We start from the raw sequence: 16,171 nt of genomic DNA, 5'->3' as shown, positions 1-16,171 counted from the left end.
TTTCATAGTGGACACAATTTCATTTTCACCCACCAGCACCCATTGCTCCTGAATGAAATGGTGGCTGCCACGGGGGGGGGGGGATGGCTTCAAATGGGGACTGTCATATTGCTCCCAGAATGCCCTCTAAACTATGCAATGGCTGTGACATTCTGGGAAAACAAAATCCCTCCCCCCCAATTTTGTATGTTATGTACTGAGTTGAATAGGATTTAGAATGCAGCAGTCTGATTGGTCCTAGAACAATAGGATCCAGAATGCAGCAATCTGATTGGTCCACAGGAGCCACCCAATCCAGCTCCACGTGGAAGTGAATCCGCAACCTGATTGGCCTACAGGAGAATCCCAGAATTAGCCAATCATGTGGGGCCCATTGTGTAAATAATGTATATAAAGCAGACATTCTGGGGGAACTTCCATTCCTCCTCACCACTATGAGCTGAATAAAGAGCATGAAATCCACTCTCAACTCCAAGTATATTTCAATGTCCACAACCTGTGATGGTCACAAGCTCAGCAGAGCACAGAGTATATTTGTTTGTTATTGGAATGTTGGAAATATTGTGTTAAAAAGTAAATTAATAAAAAAAATATTGGAGAAAGGATGTCCACAGCCACTGCTACAAACAGGCTAAGGCCATTGGCCAACGTCTTTTTCCAAATACCACTTTCTTCAGAGGTTAGGCTTGTTTCAACAAAAGAAAATGCCTTTTTTCAATAGTGATGCCCAACTACAGAATCCCTTTTCCAGGGAATCATGTCTGGCATCAAATTTGCTGCTTTTCAAACACCAGGTTAAACCGTTCTTTGTATTTGCTCAGATGTTTTAATACTTTTAAATGCAGCTTGGATGTCATTTGAATACAATTTGGCTGGCTTCGAAAAGAGGATTAGGCAAATTCAGGGAGGATGAAGCTATCAAGTGCTGCTAACCAAGATGGCTCACTTCTACATCCACTACTGGAAGCAGCAAAGCTCTCAATATCACTTGCTGAGAATCCCAAATGAGGAGAGGGCTGTTGAACTCTGGGGCTGCTTGCAGGCTTCCCATGGGCAATGGGCTGACCACTGTGAGAACAGGATCCTGGAATCGATGGTCTGATCCAGCAAGGCTTTTTTTTGTGAATTTGGAACTCCTTGAAATCCCTTGTCACCTTTTCTTTGGAAAACCAGTTCCATACTGTCACATTTTGGCAGGTGTGCAATGCAACACTCCATGAAATAATGTGTGCCAAATAATTATCTGTTTTCTTAATCAGCATGTTTTGCCAGTCCCCCCCCCTTTTTTTGCTGAAGAAAGGCATATAAATAATAACATTCTTCTTCTTCTTCTTCTTCTTCTTCTTCTTCTTCTTCTTCTTCTTCTAAGAAAAGATAGACTTTATATGGGAAATGATACAACATAATTAAAAGACGCCTGCTTCTTGGGAGAAAAGCAATGACAAACCTAGACAGCATCTTAAAAAACAGATACATCACCTTGTCAACAAAGGTCCATATAGTTAAAGCTATGGTTTTCCTAGTAGTGATGTATGGAAGTGAGAGCTGGACCATAAAGAAGGCTGATCGCCAAAGAATGGATGCTTTTGAATTATGGTGCTGGAGGAGACTCTTGAGAGTCCCATGGACTACAAGAAGATCAAACCTATCCATTCTGAAGGAAATCAGCCCTGAGTGCTCACTGGAAGGACAGATCCTGAAGCTGAGGCTCCAATACTTTGGCCACCTCATGAGAAGAGAAGACTCCCTGGAAAAAACCCCTGATGTTGGGAAAGATGGAGGGCACAAGGAGAACAGGACAACAGAGGATGAGATGGTTGGACAGTGTTTTCAAAGCTACCAGCATGAGTTTAACCAAACTGCGGGAGGCAGTGGAAGTCAGGAGTGCCTGGCGTGCTCTGGTCCATGGGGTCACGAAGAGTCGGACACGACTAAACAACTAAACAACAACTTCCTAATGCTACAATCCTCTTACACAGGGATGGGGGACTTGTCCCCACCCCCAGATGTGGTTGGACTCCAGATCCCATCAGCCCCAGCCAGCATGACCAGTGGTTAGGGATGATGGGAGTTGTAGTCCAACAGCATCTGCAGATCCACAAGTTCTCCATTCCTGCTCTACGACATATTTAGCGATTCAGAAGTGAGATTCCTGTAAGCTTCCGACTTCTAACCAGAGTAGGAGGCAGAGAGAAATCAAAGCGCCTTCATTTGAGCCCAGCTATTTATATCCTACCGATCAGAGCCAAGGGGTGGGGGAATAATGCAGTGAAACTTGTAAATCTCCTTCAAACATCATAAATTGAACGAGATGGGAGAAGACTGATAAATTGCTGGCAGAGGTAATTCAGTGCTGGGGGTTCTAATGAGCTCATCAATCAATCAAGGTTTTGCTTCTTTGGTTTGTGATATCATCTCTATCCTTTCTATTAAATTATGGCTTTGTTATAAATCTCCCCTTATAAATTACCTTCCTCCCAAATATACTTCCTTATTACAGCTGTACCAGAATTGAGGGACTGCCTGTTCTGTTTCCAGCAGAAATCCTCTTTTTTTATAGGGTTACATTTCTGTCTTTCTCAATGCAAGCCTGAACAGGGTTTGCAATTTGAGCAAGTGTAGAATAGATTTGGCACCTCTTCCATGCACTAGGAAATTGGTTCTAGGTTCTAGTCAGTTTATGGTCACTTTCACCAAGTTGTTCTGGCTGTGCCTAGATGACAATTAAAAACCTAGGTCAATCTTTGAACCACAGCACCTCTCATCAGTCTCAAAACAACATGGTCAATAGTCAGAGATGATAGCAGTTACAGTGGTACCTCGGGTTACATACGCTTCAGCTTACAGTCTCCGCTAACCCAGAAATACAGTGGTACCTCGGGTTAAGTACTTAATTCGTTCCGAGGTCTGTTCTTCACCTGAAACTGTTCTTAACCTGAAGCACCACTTTAGCTAATGGGGCCTCCTGCTGCCGCCACGCCGCTGAAGCCCGATTTCTGTTCTTATCCTGAATCAAAGTTCTTAACCTGAAGTACTATTTCTGGGTCAGCGGAGTGTGTAACCTGAAGTGCATGTAACCTGAAGTGTATGTAACCCGAAGTACCACTGTAGTACCTCGGGTTAAGAACTTTGCTTCAGGATGAGAACAGAAATCATGCAGCAGCTGCGCATAAGTGGTGCTAAAGTGGTGCTTCAGGTTAAGAACAGTTTCAGGTTAAGAACAGACCTCCAGAATGAATTAAGTACTTAACCCGAGGTACCACTGTATACTTGAGTAACATCTGGAGGGCAAAGACAGGAAAGCTAGGTTATTGATCTTAAGCCAGTGAATCAGGACCAACAAGAGAGGCACACAGCGCTAAATCCCAGAGAAACTCACACACCAGTGGCTCATTTTCTTTCTTGGAGTCGTAGTATACAATGTGTTTTACAGAAAGGAGCAAGATGGGGGGAGAGAAAGGAGAAGAAGAGAGGAAAGAGGGATATCAAAATATAATGTAAAACTTTAAAATAATTTGGCAAGCTTTCTAGACCCATGGGCTTACAGTGGTACCTCGGGTTACAGACGCTTCAGGTTACAAACTCCACTAACCCAGAAATAGTACCTCGGGTTAAGAACTTTGCTTCAGGATGAGAACAGAAATCATGCTCCGGCGGCGCGGCAGCAACAGGAGGCCCCCATTAGCTAAAGTGGTGCTTCAGGTTAAGAACAGTTTCAGGTTAAGAATGGACTTCTGGAATGAATTAAGTTCTTAACCCGAGGTACTACTGTATTTGGATTTTTGAGTAAGTGCTGTGGGTGCCCCTTGCTTCCGGTCACTTCTCTTCCCTTCAGAAAATGTGCAAGCACAGACATCATTTTTCCAAGTCAGATCCAGTATAAGTAACTAGAGCCTTGAAAGAGGAAGTGGGAAAGCATGCCACTTTTCCAACTTCCAATATGGGGTGTTAGGGGAGAGGTGCTGTCACATGCTGCCATCTTCTAGAAGCCACAGGTGAGAACTGAGTGCAGGATAGGGACCAAACCAGCCCAAAAGAAGTGTGGTGTGTCTCCCACCAGAGGTCCTACCCAGAGGCCTAGCAAGGTCAGGTGGTACCTGGTGTGGAAAATTTCTTGTCAACCCCCCCCCCCCCGACACACATCTGACCCCCTCCTTTGACAATCCTCACAGAACTCTAGCCCAATGGTAAATTTGATTTAAATTGATTTTAGAATTAATTGATTTTAGAATGCTGTGTTACTTTTATTGTTGTTAGCCACTCTGGGGAGGGTGGGATATAAATAAAATTATTATTATTATTATGAAAAATAATATACCTACAGTCACAAGTGTTATTTTCTGGTTTATTTACTGAGCATTGTGAGCATAAGCACCTTTGACTTAGTGGCCCAGGAGGTCGTCTGAGGTGCCCACGCGCCCCAGAGCCCAACCTCTTTTGGCAGCAGTCTCGGCCTCCACAGGCCAAATGGCCTCCGCAAGCTGCCACAGCGGCCCAAAAAACCTAACCATTGCTGGGTTTAGGTTTTTACAGCGGTTAGGTTTTTTGGGCCGCTGTGGCGGCTTGTGGAGGCCATCTGGCAGAATCCGAGACCAGGGAGAAGAGTCTATGGAAGAAGATTGGAAAAAAATTAAGGTATATTTACAGAAATATTGTAAAATTAATGAATGTTAGAAGAATACTGGAATGAAGTTATATGGTTTTAGCAGAAGTGTTATTAAGAAGTATATAAAAATTGATTGTTAATGGGCTAAAGTGGAAAATTTAAAGTTAAACTGTGTTAAGATAAATTACAGAACAAAAATTGAGAAAGAGGGAAAGGATTTGCTGAACCAGCTAATTTGAACTAGAATACAAAAAAGGGAGGCGTGAGGAAGTCGAGGAAACAAGCAAATGAAAGATAAAGTTATGAAATTTGGATGTGTTTTTAAATGTTTTTGTTTTTTCTTGTTGTTTTGTTGTACTGTTTTTTCTTTCTATTTTTAATGTATTGTTTGTTAATTTTTTTACTGTTTTTTCTTTTCTTTTTTACCCTTTTTCTTTCTGTAACTATTAAACATCTAATAAATATTACTTTAAAAAAAAAAAAAAAACCTAACCGCTGCTGGAAGGGGTCCTAAGGAATTCAGCCTCAGCAGCATCAGTCCTTGCCTTGCCTTCACCCCACCCCTAAGCCACAGCCGATTGGCTAGCTGGGTTGGGGGAGGAACGAAGGTCCCAAGGCAAGGAGGGTGGCATTCGAGAACCTGGAAGCCCCACCCACCTCTCAGAGAGGAGTGTCAGGAGTGCCTGCAGGAGTCAGGCCCTGTGACCAGTAGGACTTTGCAGGACTGGGGCCTTCCTAGGTTTGTTCTGAAGAGGCAAGGCATGGCTGTACAGGTGAGGCTGATTGGTAACTCACAGCACCTGGTGGCAAGAGCTGGGAAGGAATATAAGGTCAGCATTTCTCTTCGGCTCTTTGCCACAGCAACATGTTTCCTGGCTTGCTGCGTTTGGCTCCTTGCTCCCTTGACTTCATGACTCCTCATTTCTTGATCCTTGGACCTTTGACTTCGTCTTCGCCGGAGAGCGCTGACTTTTTCTTGGAAAATTTGGGACATTAAACAACAACCCGTGAGTGACTTCCTGGTTGAGCGCCATCGATCATGGCGGCCCCCTGCTGAGCACCGGAGGGGGAAGCTCCGAAAAAAACAGGGTTCTACCGCTACGGCGACGCGGGGGACCCTTGGAAACGTGGATGGAGGAGGTCTACGTCCGTGGGACTCGGCGGGCACCAACAGCGCTCTCCCAAAACGTCTCCGGGGCTCAGTAAGAGCTCCGGAGCGTGGCGGGGGTTGAAGCGGTGCTGAGAGTCAATCGCTTCTTTTTCGGAGTGACGTCGCGCAGCTGTGATCGGAGCAGCGCTCAACTTTTCCCTGTGCAATCGGGACTAAAAAGAAGGATCCGTGAGTAGGAAAAATACAAATATTTTAAAGGATCTGATGAAATTAAGCAAGAATTGAGAAGTAATTGGACTTAAATCGGACTTAAATTAACAACGTAATATGACACCGAAGCGGAAAGGTTTAAACAGGGAGCCAGCCTTCCGCCTGTAAACATTGGAAAGCAAAGACGTGAGGACTAAAAACCCTATAAAATAAAGTTCGAAAGGGTTGAAATCCGAAGTCTTTGGAGAGAAATCCCCCCCCCCTCGGGAAGCAGGGAAAGAGGGGGGGAGTTTAAAAAACTTTTTTTTTATTGCCTGCATTGAAAGAAGTTTACTATAAAGCTCACTGCCTGGACTCCTGGTCCTGATCTGTCAAATTTGAAAGTTAAGCCATATGGACTGTGGAAGTGCTCAAAAGGACTTTTTATAAGGACTGGAGTAATGGATATGGAGTTGTGAGTTGTGGATATTGAGAGGGAACATTACTGATACAAGTTTGCTGTGAAAGGAGAGTGGGAGATATATTATCCCTTCAGCTGCAACATCTGCTAGGTCCCCCTGGTGGTTACTGGAATTGTTACAGAGCTACAAAATAACTGAGAAAAACTTCCACTGTTTATTTTGGAGTAGATAACAAGTTTCAGCTGCAGAATAACCTTGAAACAGTCGGCTTATGGCAGAGGAAAGAGGGAAAGTACAGCAATTCCAAGACAAAACAACAAGATCTGGCAAATCTTTTCACACGGGAAGGAGGGGATCCTTCCCAGAACCTACAGGAAGTGCCTCTGTTACACCTAAAGTTAAAGTAATGTCGGGAGCAGAAGACCTTATTACGGCAGGATTTGCAAGGATACAGGGATCCTTAGACAAACTGACAGAAGAACTGGCGGACACTAAAAGACAAGTTACGGAATTAAAAAGCCAGGTTACTGAAACAAATAAAGGAGTAACAGAGGCCTTCCAAAAAATAGAACAAAATTCTGCAAATATAAAGCAAAATACAGCTTCAATTAAGGAATTACTGGAAGTATCGGCCGAGACAAGAAAAATTGCTGAGGAGGCAAAGGAAGTTGCAGCTGCCACTGAGGAGAAATTACCACCGATGAACAGACAACTAGAGGAATATAGAGCAAAATTTTCTATGCTGGACCTGAAAGAGAGACAAACGAATTTGAGAATTAGAAATATACCAGAAATTGAGGAAGGAAGCCTGCGGGACCTTCTTACACAAGAATTTGAGAAATTTTGGAACTTGGAATCCGAGAAAGAGGAATTCAAGATCTTGAGTGCCTTTCGATTGGGAAGAACAAGCAAAAGGATCAAAATTAGAGACTGTTTGATTACGTTTCGAACCAAAGAAGAAAGAGACAAGGTTCTTGGACTACATTTTCAAAAACCCTTGGTAATTAATCAATCTAAAGCTGAGATCTTTAAAGATATTCCAAAATTTCTTTTGGACCTGAGGTCAAACTACAAGGATCTGGTTACCCAACTAAGAAAAAACAACATCATCTTCAGGTGGGAATTCCCGGAAGGAATTTCTTTCAGTATCAAGGGAAGAAAGATAAAGATAAAATCAGTGGAGGATAAGAATATATTCCTAGAAACCTACGAGGAGGACCTACAGAAGGGAACTTTAAAGGTAACAGACCCATCGGAATCATCAGAGGAAGGGAGTGAAGGCGTGACAGGAGCAAAACCAAAGAGGACTCGGAAGAAAAAGACACCACCGGATTCGACAGATAAGGATAAGACATTGGGAGCAACTGGAGGAACATAATAGAATAAATTCACCATGTCTCTGCAAATTTTAAGTTGGAACTGCAATGGTCTTAACTCGATTCGACGGAGGAAATCGATCTTTCATATTTTAAAAAAGGAACAATTGGACTTAATCTGCTTACAAGAAACACATGTGACAAGGCTCCATAGGAAAATTTTAATTAATAAAAGATTGGGCCAAGAATTTATCTCATCTGATAAAGTAAAAAAAAGAGGGGTTGTAATATATGCTAAAGAGAGCCTCTTACCAAAGTTTATGTTCAAAGATGAACAAGGGAGATATTTGGCAATTGAAATCCAATACCATGGACAAAAATATCTGATAGTAGGTGTGTACGCACCTAATGATGGAAAATCTGAGTTTTTCAAGAAGTTGCATGAGACATTGATGGATTATTTGGAATACAATGTGATGTTGATGGGTGACATGAATGGAGTAGTTTCGACAAATATGGACAAGGCACAACGACAGGTAGTCACCAAAGATGGGAGACTACCAAAAACCTTTTTTGAATTGACTGATAACCTGGATTTGGTGGACATTTGGAGAACCAAAAACCCCCTAGGAAAAGAGGGTACTTTCTTCTCTGAAGCCAAAATGACCTGGACAAGAATCGACCAGATATGGATCACGAGAGGACTGGCACCGAAGACAAAAAAAGCGGTAATCTGCCCAAAGACTTGTTCCGACCATAATGCTGTTAAGATGGTAATGAACTTAATACCAACTGGTTCCTTTAGATGGAGGATGAATGACGCTCTGTTTAGAGACGAGGAAATAACTAAGAAGGCCCAGAAAACCTTGAAGGACTATTTTGAGATAAATTTAAACACTACGGTGGAGAAAAGAACGGTATGGGACGCAAGTAAAGCTGTTATGAGGGGGTTTCTGATTCAACAGAACACGGTCAAGAAGAGACTACAAAAGGAAAAAAGAGAAAAGATCCTTGAGAAAATCAATGAGGGAGAAAAGAGACTAAGAGTAAAACCAAAATCACAGGAAATTTTAAGAGAAATTAAGTTATATCAAGTTGAATATATGCAAATGATTAATCAAGAAATTGAATGGAAAATAAGGCAAATGAGACAACGGACATTTGAGTCAGCAAACAAATGTGGAAAGTTATTGGCATGGCAAATAAAGAAGAGACAAAAACAGAACACGATAACAAATTTGGAAGTGGAAGGAAGAAATATACAGAACCCAGTGGAAATAAGGACTGCCTTTCAAAAATACTTCAAACAGCTTTACTTTCAGCAACCCCAGAATGAAGCAGATATAGAGGAATTTTTGAAAGAGAATGGGCTATCGAAAATATCTCAAGAAAGCAGATTGAATCTGAGTGATAGGATAACAGATCAAGAAATTCAGAGTGCCATTCAGAATATGCAACTAGGCAAGTCCCCAGGACCGGACGGACTGACTGCTAAATACTACAAAGTATTGAAGGACTGGCTAATTCAGCCGTTGAAAGATGTCTGTAATGAAATACTTCAGGGGAAAAAAGCACCAGAAACGTGGAAGGAAGCTTTTGTCACGCTTATACCGAAGATAGAGACTGAAAAACATCAACTTAAAAACTACCGCCCAATATCGCTATTGAATGTGGATTACAAAATCTTTGCAGACATTTTGGCTAGAAGATTTAAGAAAGTATTAATAAAGGAGATTCATAAAGATCAAGCAGGTTTTCTCCCAGGAAGACATCTATCTGACAATGTGAGGAATATAATTGATATATTGGAATTTTTGGAGGAAAAAATAAATACAAAAGCAGTTTTGATATTTGTGGATGCGGAGAAGGCCTTCGACAATATTTCTTGGAGCTTTTTGAAGAAGAATCTCCAAGGTATGGGAGTAGGCCAAGAATTTGAGAATGGTATAAGTGCAATCTATTCTGAACAAAAAGCTAAATTAATTGTAAATAATGTAATAACTGAGGAGTTCAGAATAGAGAAAGGTACAAGACAAGGGTGCCCAATTTCCCCTTTACTTTTTATATCAGTCCTGGAGGTGCTGCTGAATATGATTAGAAAGGACCAACTGATCAGAGGGATACAGGTCGGATCTAAACAATATAAATTAAGAGCATTTGCAGACGATTTAGTTTTGACACTGCAGGAGCCAGAATCCAGTGTAAAAAGAGTCTTAGAATTGATTCAAGAGTTTGGTCGATTGGCAGGGTTTAAATTAAACAAAGTTAAAACCAAGGTTTTGACAAAGAACTTAACAGAAATTGAGAAAGAAAGGTTTCAGAATGAGACAGGATTGACAGTAGTGAAAAAAGTGAAATATTTGGGAATTATCATGTCTGCTAAAAATGGGAACTTATATAAAGATAACTATGATAAATGTTGGTCGGAGATAAAGAAAGATCTAGAAATATGGTCTAATTTGAAACTCTCGTTAATGGGTCGTATTGCCGCGATAAAGATGAATGTACTGCCAAGAATGTTGTTTCTATTTCAGACGTTGCAAATTATAGACAAAACTGACTGTTTCAGGAAGTGGCAAAAGGATATATCTAGATTTGTCTGGCAGGGCAAAAAGCCAAGGATAAAATTTAAAATATTAACTGACGTTAAGGAAAGAGGGGGCTTTGCCCTGCCAGATTTGAAACTTTATTATGAAGCAGCAGCTTTTTGCTGGCTAAAAGAATGGCTACTTCTTGAAAATACTGACATGTTGGACTTAGAAGGATTTAATAATGCTTTTGGTTGGCATGCATACTTATGGTATGACAAGGTTAAAGTGCATAAAATGTTTAAAATTCACATTGTCAGAAATGCATTGTTTAAAGTTTGGATGAGGTATAAAGACTTGCTTGAAAATAAGACTCCAAGGTGGTTGTCCCCAATGGAAGCAAAAGCACTAAAAAAACTCAATATGGAGGCCAATTGGCCAAAATATTGGGAGATTTTAGAGCAAGATGGTGATCGAGTGAAATTACAGAGTTACGATAAATTAAAAAGTAAAGTTCGAGATTGGCTTCATTATCACCAAATAATGGAGGCTTTCAAAATGGATAGAAAAATTGGCTTCCAGGTGGAAAAATCAAAATTGGAAACAGAATTGTTAGAACCCAAAACTAAGATTCTGTCAAGAATGTATAACTTGCTGTTGAAATGGAATACACAAGATGAGGAAGTGAAATCAGTGATGGTTAAGTGGGCCCAAGATTTGGGTCACAACATAATGTTTGCTGACTGGGAAAAGTTATGGACCACTGGTATGAAATTTACAGCATCTAATGCCTTAAGAGAGAATATTATGAAAATGATATACAGGTGGTACATGACACCAGTCAAGCTTGCAAAAATCTACCACTTACCTGACAATAAGTGTTGGAAATGTCAAGAGGTTGAAGGTACATTCTTTCACCTTTGGTGGACATGCCCAAGGATAAAGGCATTCTGGGAGATGATTTATAATGAGTTGAAAAAAGTTTTTAAATACACATTCTTGAAGAAACCAGAGGCCTTTCTCCTGGGTATGGTTAGCCAACAGGTGCATAAGAAGGATAGGACATTTTTCATGTATGCTACAGCAGCAGCAAGGATACTCATCGCACAGTATTGGAAGACTCAACAGCTACCCACACTGGAAGAATGGCAGATGAAAGTTATTGACTATATGGAATTGGCAGAAATGACCGGAAGAATCAGAGACCAGGGAGAAGAGACGGTGAAGGAAGATTGGAGGAAATTCAAGGATTATTTACAGAAACATTATAAGATAACGAACATTTGATGACATCGGATCGAGGATGAATGGGTATTTGGGAAAAAGTGATCAGAGAAAGATTTAATATTTTGTCAGACTAAGGAAATGCAATTATCTATTAGTCTTTAAGAGTATTAGAAAATCAAAGTACGATAGAGGACAAGAATTTGCAGACAGAATATATGATTTGGAATACAGAGAAGGAAGGCCTGGGGAAGTCGGAGAAATAAGTTAATGTAAAGAATACAAGGAGACAAAAATTGTTTTTAATATGTTTTATTTTCTATGTTGTATTTTGCTGTTTTGTGTTTGTGTGTTGTAATACTCATCTTTTCTGTTTTTTCCTTTTCTTTTTCTTTATGTTGTTTTTCTGAGGTTGTTGGTTTAATGTTGTTTCAAGTTTCTGTTGTAAAACTCAATAAAATATTATTTTTTTTTAAAAAAAAATAAACAACAACCCGTGAGTAAAGTGGAATTTGGAACTTTTTAAAGGAGAAAATTTATTGAATTTGGCTACGAACGGGGGAGGTTAGAAACAGGAAGTCCGCCTTCCCCCTTTTGTAAATAGACGGAAGCAAAGAGACTGAGCTAAAGCCTTGGGAAATTAATAGCAAAATACACATTTCTAGTATTGAAAATAGTAAATCCCCCCCCCCCTTGGAAGCAGGAGAAGAGGGGGGGGGCTTCTTTTGTGACTGAATTGACCTGCGAAGAGGCAAGGGAAGGGCTAAAAGCTCCATCATTCAGACCCTGGAACCAGGCTGCCATTGGAATGCGCACCGGCTGTATTGGAAACGTTCACTGACGGCTCCCAAAATAAGAGTGATACATTGTTTTAACCTGTCTTTCTCTGCTACAAAAAGGGCAAAGGGACTAGAAACAATTGCAAAACCAATTGTACTGTTGCAGCGAAGTTTAAAAAAGGGATCATTTGACTCAATATAAATTCAATTAGTAACTTTGTCCCTCTAGAGGAAACTTTTGAAACTGCTACAAGTGCTATAAGTGTTGGAATTTTCCAACTGCATGTTTTGACTCTGGGACTGTGGACCTTTGACTTTGTGACTCCTTGCTTCCTGACCCTCGGACCCTTGGCTTCTTGACTCCCGGCTCTCTGACCCTCGGACTCTTGGCTTCCTGGCTTCTTGACTACCGTTCCTGCTTCCAGCCCACCATCTTGTCCCCGGCCCGAAATCCCCAGCAGGGACAGTGACCGCCCGTGAACCAGACCGTGACAAGGAGCTTCAATAAGGTTTTTTTTAAAAATACTTATTTTTTTCCAGTTTGTCACACACACACCCCCCAGTGGTGACACCCAGGGCGAACTGCCCCACTGCACCCCCCTTGCTACGCCCCTGTTCCTACCCCTCCCCTAACACCCCATAAACCTCAGCAATGAATTACTGAATAAAGTTTGACCATGTGGGGACTTGGTGTGAGCCTCTGTACTTGAACCGCCAAGGGGACTTTGCCCCACGCATGCCCCAAGTCCCCTTCTGGAGATGAGAAAGACCATAATGCCATATGGAAAGCATGATTATTTTCTTCTAAAAACTGATGTAATTGACATGGGGGAGGCGGGGGAAATGAGCAGGTCCTCTGTGCCCAGGAAATTGTATCTGGCTTGCTCTTCTGTTGCAAAGGAACAATACAATGAATTACTTTCTTTGTGGACGAGGGATGATTAATTAAACTTGTCTGAGAGAGTTTAATTCCTCTTGAGCCTTGCTTCTATTTTTAGCACATGTAATTTTGGAACTGCCACTTACTCGGATTCAGCAAATAGCTTCTGGTGAGGCTTCTTAGCTCCAGAACAAGAAGACGGATTTGCAGCAGGCGAGGTACACAAGAGTCGGCAACCAATTTATTTATTTTATTTCTGAGCAAACTAAATGAATGGGTGCGCATAACTCTCCCACAGGTGGAAAGGTGGACCAGCAGATTTGTACTTCCCAGGCTGCAATCCTAAAACCTCAAATCTCGATTATTGAAATGTGCTTTATGTGGCTTTAAGTGGTACAGAACACTGTTAGGCTATTGATGGGGACAGACCACCGCCAGCTCTTAACTCCTGTGCCCCAAAGTTTGCACTGGCTAACCATGTGCTATCGGACCACTGTGACCTTCAGAAAACCAGCAAATGAAGCTTTCAATGGTATGCTGATAAGCCAACATAACCTGTCAATTTCTTCTGGCTAGGTAAAGAAAAAAAAAGGATAAAGGACCCCTGGACAATGATGTCCAGTCAAAGGTGACTATGAGGTTGCGGTGCTCATCTGGCTTCAGGCCAAGGGAGCCGGTGTTTCTCTACAGACAGCTTTCCAGGACATATGGCCAGCATGACTAAACCGCTTCTGGCGCAATGGGACACCATGACGGAAACCAGAGCACATGGAAATGCTAGATACCTTACCGCCGCAGCGGTACCTATTTATCTACTTGCTCTTTCAAACTGCTAGGTTGGCAGGAGCTGGGACAGAGCAACAGGAGCTCACTCCGTCACAGGGATTTGAACCACTGACTTTCTGATCAGCAAGCCCAAGAGGCTCAGTGGTTTAGACCACAGCGCCACCTTCGTCCCTTTCTGCTGGCTATGTTTCTGGGAGCCCTGTGTGAAAAGTATAAACACTGGTGTTTACGGATTCGACTTTGTAGCACACCTTTCTCCAGAATAAATTGTATACATACCACACACACACACATACACCAAAGCCCACTCCTTCTCATCCTCTCTTCACTTTAAATGGACCTGATCGCTTTAAGAGATGAGTTATGATATTGTGTTCAGAGCAAAAAGCTAGCCTGTGGCGTCTGTGGTAAATTAAGTCAGTGTCACCCTCCTGATTTTCTAATTCACCCCTTAGGAAAAGCAACCAGGCATTTTAGTTACTGATTTCTAACAGCAGCTGCAGACTGAACCGAAACCTTCAGGGATTTGTCTGTAATGATCTGAAAACCTTTGTTCTGGCACATCTGCTCTATGGGAGGTTTCTCCACATTGGCAAATTTTCATCCCCTGCCCCCAATTTAATCCAGTGCTTCTGCAGTCCATTATTCTGTGTTCATCCGCACTGAAGTCTTTCTGACATCTATTAGCACTATTCCACAGCAGAGGTTTAAATCCTGCTGGGAGAGATACCATTGGTCTTCGTCATCATTTAGCACCTACTAAATCAGAAGTCCAGGAGCTGTTTGAAACATCTGAACATTCAAGTCTGAGATCAACAGGAGCAGGGGATGTCTCAGATCCTCTTGTTGCCTTGGATGAAGAGTTATTTATTTTTGCCCACATTGTCATCATCTTTTTTAACAAAGGCAGGAGGCATTAAAGTTTCCTTCAGGGTTTCCCTGATTGCACTCCCTGTTCCTCGATCCCATAAGAAATGAATGGTATACAAAAGATGAACAGGTTAAATCTGCAATGATACACTGGGCGAGGGATTTAGGGCACAATATTCAACTTTTAGATTGGGAAAGGTTATGGAAAACTGATTTGAAATTCTCAGCATGTTGCGCACTGAAAGAAAAGCATATGAAAATGATATGCAGGTGATTGTTTGACTCCTAGTAAGTCAGCAAAAATGTGTAAGACAAGTACAAATATACCTGCTGGAAATTTAAAGAAAAAGAAGGTACCTTTTATCATATGTGGTGGCTGTGTAAAGTAATAAAAGCTTTGTGGAAAATGATGTATAGTGAATTGGAAAAAATGTTTAAAATAACACACACACACACACACACACAGAAGCTTTTTTATTAGGAATTCTAGGTACCGAAATCCCAAAGGAACAGAAAAGACTTTTTTATGCATTTGACAACAGCTGCAAGGATGTTACTAGCCCGGAGATGGAAAGAAGACAAAGTCCCTACCGGAGAGGAATGACAAACCAAGTTGATGGACTATGCAGAAATGGCAAAACTGACTGGAAAGCTCAGAAACCAAGAAGACAAAAACTTTAAGAATGGGAAAAAATTATAATTTATCTAGGAGACCACTGTAAGCAGATGAAAACACTAGCAGGATTTTAATAGCACTTGTAATGTAACAATTACTATGGATAATATGGACAGATACAAAACATGGACTATGAAATAATATGCAGTTAAAAATATTGACAATAAGACCCACAGAGGGAATGGGGGAAGTCTCGAGATTCAGAGAAATCTCTGAATGTGGATATTTACTTGGTACTGTGACAACTCTACGCTTGTAAAATCAAATAAAAATTATTTTCAAAAACAAACGAATGAATGAATTTGTGCTCCATTTCCAGCTATAGATCAACAGGTAGAAACACGGAAAGATAGCCCAGAATTGTCTGCATTGCCGATGGTGGTTCTCCAAGGTTTCAAACAGGAGTTATTCTCAATCCTACCCAGAGATGCTGGGAATTGAACCTGAGATCTTCAGCACACAGAACACATGGTCCACTATGGGTCTTCCCTTAATGAGAACAAAGGAAACTGCATTATACTGGTCATACTGGTCAAATTTGCTCCGTATTGTCTACACTAACTAGCAGAAACGCTCTAGGATTTCACACAAGATTATCACTGAGATACGGCTCTTCCCAATGGAAGAATCCATGGCAGAGCTTGTTGTTGTTGTTTAGTCATTTAGTCATCTCCGACTCTTTGTGACCCCATGGACCAGAGCACGCCAGGCACTCCTGTCTTCCACTGCCTCCTGCAGTTTGGCCAAACTCATGCTGGTCGCTTCGAGAACACTGTCCAACCAT

The sequence above is a fragment of the Podarcis tiliguerta genome, assembly GCF_965153285.1.
Source record: "Podarcis tiliguerta genome assembly, chromosome: 7".
In the NCBI taxonomy this organism is placed as follows: domain Eukaryota; kingdom Metazoa; phylum Chordata; class Lepidosauria; order Squamata; family Lacertidae; genus Podarcis; species Podarcis tiliguerta.
The sequence above is the reverse complement of the archived record's forward strand: the minus strand, read 5'-3'. Positions refer to the sequence as shown.